Genomic DNA, 7,901 nt, shown 5'->3' on the forward strand with positions numbered 1-7,901 from the left:
CAGCAATAAACTGCTCTGTGTCTTCAAGCAGAGAAATAATGAAATAAGGCCACCCTGGGTTTCACACAATAAAATAAGGTGCCATTTAGTTTTATCCACTCTGAATTCAAATATGTCTATTTTGGTATAAATCTTCTTCTTTAACTCTTAAGATCGTTTACTTTCGTAATAGTACAGTTTTCTCAAATTTAAATGTTTTTATTCATGATAGATATATCATAGGCTGCAGTTCACATTTGAAAAGATACAAGATTATTGAAATAATATGTAAAATATGGTTCAAAAAGACTATCAGAATAGTCCTGCATTAATGTTTCACGACTGAGTGGAAAGGTGCTCTTGAACTGAGAGAGATCAATCAAATCAGATCCACATCTCCCTAATGAGAACCCTTTAGAGAGTCTTATTTTCATAGTGTGCAAAAGCATAACCCTAAGGACATCAGTTTGGAAACAGACCACACACTGACAGGGACATTCACACTTTGTCCAGATGGACCCCTATCCCTCCAAAGCCATGCTTACAGCTTCACTTCAGTTTCCGCTGCTTTTTTCTATTATCTGTTGTTTGGAATATTTTCTCACATGAGTGAACTGACCAAACAGACATATCTTTCTGTGTCTGGTTGACCACGTGGGATGTCTCATAAAAAATGTGTGTGTGTGTGTGTGTTTGCATATGTGCAGAAGAGGTCTGATTCTTCTCACTAAAATGTTTAGCAAGCATCTCTATACATGCCTTTCATTCCAGTGTAGCGTGAGTCAGGAAGCCCTGAGTGAACAGATCTGGAGAGCAGAGACTCCTCCACACAATGATGCTGTGACAACATAATGTCTGCATGAGAGGGAAGACTGTTTACCATTACAGAAAATAACTGCTGTTTAAACCAGTGAATGCACAGCTTTTTGTGCAAATCCATAGTCGTTCTTATGAGCAAAAATGCATTTCAAGTTCAGCCAAATCTAAACAAGACAATAAGACCTCCAAACGTTCAGTCTTTTGAGACGCACTGTTGATGTAGCTCTATTGATTGCAATATTATAATTGAGGCACCTTTGCAAAACTTTCATAGGTTTTCCTTTAACCCGACCATAATGTAAATATTTATTTTCATTACTTGATTATTCAGACACATTTGAATGTGGAACCATCATCGATCACATTTTTTCTTTGTCTAAAAGTTGTATTTTTTACCAAATACTGGCAGAAATAAAAACACTCCCATACTCCTTGGCAAATTGCAAACATTAGCATACTAACATGTCAAATGTCCAGCATGGCTCAGGGCTCTGTTCTTGGTCCCCTCCTCTTCTCCCTGTACACAAACTCGCTCGGATCAGTCATTAGCCCGCATGGTTTTTCTTACCACTGCTACGCTGACGACACCCAATTAATTCTGTCCTTTCCCCGCTCAGAGACCCAGGTCGTCGCACGCATCTCTGCTTGTCTAGCTGACATCTCTCAGTGGATGTCTGCTCACCACCTCAAGCTCAACCTTGACAAGACTGAGCTGCTCTTCCTTCCGGGAAAAGATTGTCCCACTCTTGACATAACAATCAACATCGGCACCTCAGTTGTTTCCCCGACTCAGACTGCAAGGAATCTGGGTGTGACCCTAGATAACAATCTGTCCTTCACTGCAAACATAGCTGCTACAACCCGTTGCTGCAGATACACGCTTTACAACATCAGGAAGATACGTCCCCAGCTGACACAGAAAGCGACGCAGGTTCTGGTCCAGGCTCTCGTCATCTCACGCCTAGACTACTGCAACTCCCTCCTGGCTGGTCTACCTGCATGTGCCATCCGACCTCTGCAGCTCATCCAGAATGCAGCGGCTCGTCTGGTCTTCAACCTTCCTACATTTTCCCACACCACTCCGCTCCTCCGCTCCCTTCACTAGCTTCCGGTAACTGCTAGAATCCACTTCAAGACACTGGTACTTGCTTACTATGCTGCGAATGGATCTGGCCCTTCGTACATCCAGGACATGGTTAAACCGTACACCCCAGCGCGTGCACTACGCTCTGCATCAGCCAAACGACTCGCTGCGAGGGGGACCCAAGTTCCCATCAGCAAAAACACGTGGGTTTGCTGTCCTGGCTCCAAGATGGTGGAATGAGCTCCCCATTGACATCAGGACAGCAGATAGCTTGCACATCTTCCGGCGCAGACTGAAAACTCATCTCTTTCGACTCCACTTCGAGCGATAGAATTATTAACAGAGCACTTATATACTAATAAAGGACTGGCTTATCTAAAGCCAAACGAGTAGCACTTTAAATGTTTTGGCTCTATGAAACCTGATGTACTTATATGATTCTGTTTTCTTCAAGGTTGTGTCTTCCTGGTCGAATGTACTTATTGTAAGTCGCTTTGGATAAAAGCGTCAGCTAAATGCAATGTAATGTAATAATGTAATGATGCTAAACCTCAGTTAGCATTGTCATTGTAAGCATGTCAGCATATGATTTTGACATTTTGCTAAACACACTGCTGTCCTAAGAACAACCTCACAGTGATAATAGCGTTGCTGTTGGCTCATAGATATGACTAGTCAGTAAAATAAAATCCCTGTTTGTGTATTATTGGATCTTGTTTCCTGTGTAAGCTTTGATAAAAGGATACAGAAAGGAAGGGATATAGCAACACAAGAAGAACAATTAGTAATCAGATGCATTTTTGAATAAAAATAAGGAGTGTTAAAGATCAAATGCAAAGATTTTTTTATAATTGTCAGTAAAATCGAAATCATATAGCTACAACACTATCTAAGATATTGCAGTATTAAAATCGGAGATAATATGCGTCTGGCAATGCGCAATATTTATTTTGTTCAACCCCCAACACATTACATTATTACATTGCATTTAGCTGACGCTTTTATCCAAAGCGACTTACAATAAGTACATTCGACCAGGAAGACACAACCTTGAAGAAAACAGAATCATATAAGTACATCAGGTTTCATAGAGCCAAACATTTCAAGTGCTACTCAACTGGCTTTAGGTAAGCCAGTCCTTTATTAGTATAAAAGTGCTTCGTTAATAGTTCTAACGCTCGAAGTGGAGTCGAAAGAGATGAGTTTTCAGTTTGCGCCGGAAGATGTGCAAGCTATCTGCCGTCCTGATGTCAATGGAGAGCTCATTCCACCATCTTGGAGCCAGGACAGCAAACCCACGTGTTTTCGCCGATGGGAACTTGGGTCCCCCTCGCAGCGAGGGCGCAACGAGTCGTTTGGCTGATGCAGAGCGTAGTGCACGCGCTGGGGTGTACGGTTTAACCATGTCCTGGATGTAGGAAGGGCCAGATCCATTCGCAGCATGGTAAGCAAGTACCAGTGTCTTGAAGTGGATTCTAGCAGTTACTGGAAGCCAGTGAAGGGAGCGGAGGAGCGGAGTGGTGTGGGAGAATTTAGGAAGGTTGAAGACCAGACGAGCCGCTGCATTCTGGATGAGCTGCAGAGGTCGGATGGCACATGCAGGTAGACCAGCCAGGAGGGAGTTGCAGTAGTCTAGGCGTGAGATGACGAGAGCCTGGACCAGAACCTGAGTCGCTTTCTGAGTCAGCTGGGGACGTATCTTCCTGATGTTGTAAAGCGTGTATCTGCAGCAACGGGTTGTAGCAGCGATGTTTGCAGTGAAGGACAGGTTGTTATCTAGGGTCACACCCAGATTCCTTGCAGTCTGAGTCGGACACCAAGTCCGACGATTTATTTCTCAGCCGCTCGTCTCCGCAAGATGGCGTCGCGTGACGTCAGAGTGGCCAAACATATTTCCACCTGGCTTATCGCTCACAGCTGCTTCCGCCGATAGTACAACTTAGTTTCGTTATCATGTCTGATTCTGAGTAGACTATAGACTAAAAGCTTTAGGAATCCAAACTATAACATATAATAAGTACCCTGTATCAAGATTGATGCAAAACAAGTGAAATGTGACCTTTTTAGAGAGGTTTAGAAAAATAAAGTCCAGGCGACCTCTGGGTAATTTGGGAACCATCAGTTCCATTTGAACTTTTTCACTGTAAAAATCATTTTATTACTTTGAATTATCACTATAGGTATTCATTCCATCCAAATACAACTGTTGTGAAAAAAAAATAAAACATACTCTGTTATCCTCTTAGCCCCACGGACCCGAAATCGCGTCATTTGCAGGAAACGACGTCTAAGGAACCTTAATATTTAATAAACTATGAATATTTTATATCCATATAACGGGAAAAAACTCATTTAACTGATCTTTTTCATTTATTTAAAAAAAAAAACAACACAATGCTAACAGTGAGCCTCTGAATTAGCCCCGAGCGAAAAATGCTAACCTATTACTGCACCGAAAATCACTCCTAGCTCCCTTATTACTTATCCTAGCTCCACATCCAACACATTGTTTATGATCGTAAAGACACAGAATCTAACGGTGCCCACCTCAACACTGAAAGATACAAACTCGCGAGGTTATCAACAAAAACGTACATCAAAACAAGTGGCGCTAGGTACTAACATGAGCTAGGCTTACCTTCCTCTTTGTCTGGTCTAAAATGGCATTAAAACGATAAAAACGATGATGTAGTTAATCCATAGGTTAATATCCAATGGGGCTGTGTCCCCTTTGAAATGTTCTGATAATCTATAAGCAATAAAACTGCAATTCCGTTATCTGCTGTCCGCTCTGTGCTCCATGCGCTTTGAAATCAAATCAAAATTTGTTTACCTCAATTCTTTGGCGTTTCTGCATTGCCCGGCTCTTTCGTTCTTTCGGTTGTTTTTTGTGCTCAAATATGGAGGGGACGGCTCCGGGTTTCAGCCTCCGATGTACTTTAAATGCTTCTCCACCAACAGACTTGACGATGGCAGGATCAACATCGTATGCATCAGACGCGAAGTGGTCAGAGCACAACTTGCTCCATTTTGTCGGCTGCCAGCCAACACGATTCACTAAAATAATCCAGTTTCGGCGGATGATTTTGTCTTGGGGAAATGAATGAAAAATTCTCCCAGATCCCGCACCGTTCGTACATCCGAAAGCACAACAATAACCCATGTATTGCGTGATTTCGCGGATATAATTCAGAGTTTTCTGCACCAGTCATGAGCGAAAAACACCGCTGACATGTGAACAGCGCACGAGACTGCCGAGTCGGGATATTTGGCCCAGAGACTGTTTGGCCACAATGACGTCACGCGCGCGGAGGCTGCTGGGAATGACATGTCAGAAATTCAGACGGCTTTGGGTCGAGTTTTGTATCAATAAAAAGCTTTTTTTCGGGTGTATTATCTCGATTTAAATAAAATAAAAAATACAGGCAGTCTTAAAAACAACATTTCTATAAAAATGTAGCATATTTGGAAGCTTTGCATTTGACCTTTAAATGTGTCTCCCCTCTCTAACACCTGGTCACTACGGTCTCTTCACGAGGATTATGGAGGACCATTTACTATTCCAACGTACATGTTATTATTGTATTACGATACTACTGTACAGTTGAATGAAGAATAGCTCCTGCATAAGTCAACTGTGAGTAACTATGCAAGTACAGCTTAACATTTTCACATAAAATGTGATTATGTTTCTGAAGGATCATGCAAGACACCAAACTCTTTTAATACAGTGTTTTGGAATGAAACCCTTCAAATATAATTGCGGCAGGCAGGGTCAGGGTCAAGTGTTGGTTGGGAAATGAGAGCCGGGTCTCAAACAAGAAGCACATGATAATAATCAACCTTCATATATCAGTGTCCTGCTTTGTTAGTAGGCAGAGTCAAACCCGCTTAACTTGAGGAAGATTAAACATGTTAGAGAGGCTGGTTTTGTGTATTTTTTAATTCATTGTGCCTCCTGAACAGACAACATAAATGTTCCATATTGTCTCATATCCTGTCTGCAATGCTGTAACTCACCAAAGGTTAACATAATAATAATCACAGGGCCGTTGTTATACATAAAAGATACATACAGGAACAACCTTTTGAAAATAAAAGGATAGTGATGCCCTGTCACATACATGTATTTGTGATTAATAGGTCACTAACACCTCCAGTTTAATTTATCACATAAAACATATTTTGCATTAAGAAGTGATATCCTTAAAGACTGGTCAAGCCTTTATGGGAAAGATAATGTATTGGATGATTTAAGAGGTGTCTTGGAATTACTCCAAGGTTAAGTGGTAATCCCATATCCATCAATACTTGAATCCCAATACAAATGACCTGGATTATGTATTTATTGGAAGGAGCACTTATGGAGCTTGATAAGTATCATTCACCAGCTATTAGCCTATGCTCAGAAAAATGATCTATGAGAGCCATTTGCTTGCTAATCTCTTCATCTGCTCAATAGCCTCACAGGTTCAATTTTGCAGAACAGCTTCTCAGATTCAACCGCTGAGATATAACTTCCTTAAGAACAAAATTACTGTACTGATCTATTGGTTTTCCATGGTGTGCCAAATTCATTCTGGGACTAATGAAATGACTCATTTGTACCTTAAGGACTTAATTGAGATGGTGACATTGCGTCTTTGAATGTCATCATAAAATGTGTGCTTGACGTGTTTATGGGACAAGCTTGAGTAGTGGTCTCATCGACACAATCGGTGCGGAGAGGAAGAAGATGATGCGTAGACGGACCCGAAAAGGAGGTTTCAATGCTCCCCTAAACAAGAAGGAGACTCCTAATTGTGTAGGTTTAGCTGGCTCGGAAATATAACAAATTCTACAATTGGTAATAACATCATGTACATCATAATTTACATCATCAGACACTATTTCAGAAAGTTGGGAGTGGTGTCAATTTGTTCACAAAGGATATCCAAAAATAACTATGAGGCTGCGTCCAGGGTAATGTCAGCGACCATAATGCTCACAGTCACTAATGATGTTGAAATAGTTTCCATCTGTATATACGAGCAAGTATGAGTGAAAGAAGGATGTGTGGATGTGGTGTAATCTATACTCATCCTTTTCTTTCTCTCTCTTTTATGCTTTCAATTACAGCCTGCAAATTACAGAGTAGATTTGTTAGTAACTACAGTAATTCAAGAAGAAGTTCAGCCAGTGTCGAAAATGAAGGGGGGAATAAACGGCCCAAGAAATCACATATTTTCTATAGTTTAATGCACTGTAATGTTGTAAATGCCCCCATTTCCCACACACAGTACTACTGTGTTGTTCCATATAATATATTTAAAAGTGTTTTATAGTTTAAAACTTTGTAAAATATATTTTCATTTAGGTTAATTAAATGACACAATGGCTAATTTAATTGCAATATCATCAACTGTATCAACAATGTATCCTGTATTTAATAAGTATCAGTACCCCAGATGACCTTTCGTAATAAATACACTGTTATCCACAGTATGTTATCTTAAGCATTGCTCTCTCATCGTTGCCAATATATCCTCATGTAGTCTTTGTTTACGCAGAAAATTATGTCCAGAGCTTCCAACCACATGCACTGCATAATGCATACACTTTTCTTGTCAAGTACAGCAGTGTCAGTCATGTCTTTTTACACAGTCATTCTCAGACAAAGGCTGTTTATATATCCTGTATTTTCACTCAGCCAATCAAATCTGTTTCATGAATACCTTCTCAACCCGCATCATCATTCAGTCAACAACATGTGCTGCAACACTGTAGAGGAAAATGTTTATGGAAGTTTTCAAACAGCCCTGAAAAAGAGAAAAACTTTTCCCCTAAACCTAAAGAATAACTCTGCGAACCACAGTGTACAAACATTAAACTCTTACGGAAACCGCTAAATGTTTGCAAAAATGTGTGTTCGTTTACATGTTTGAATGTTGCAACAGGCAGCACGTAGAAGCTGATCTCTATCGGAGCCTTTGTTATACAAGAAACTATTTGTTTCTATAAATGTAACGCTCCACTAGAG

The sequence above is a fragment of the Gymnodraco acuticeps genome, unplaced genomic scaffold (genome assembly GCF_902827175.1).
Source record: "Gymnodraco acuticeps unplaced genomic scaffold, fGymAcu1.1, whole genome shotgun sequence".
NCBI classification, from domain to species: domain Eukaryota; kingdom Metazoa; phylum Chordata; class Actinopteri; order Perciformes; family Bathydraconidae; genus Gymnodraco; species Gymnodraco acuticeps.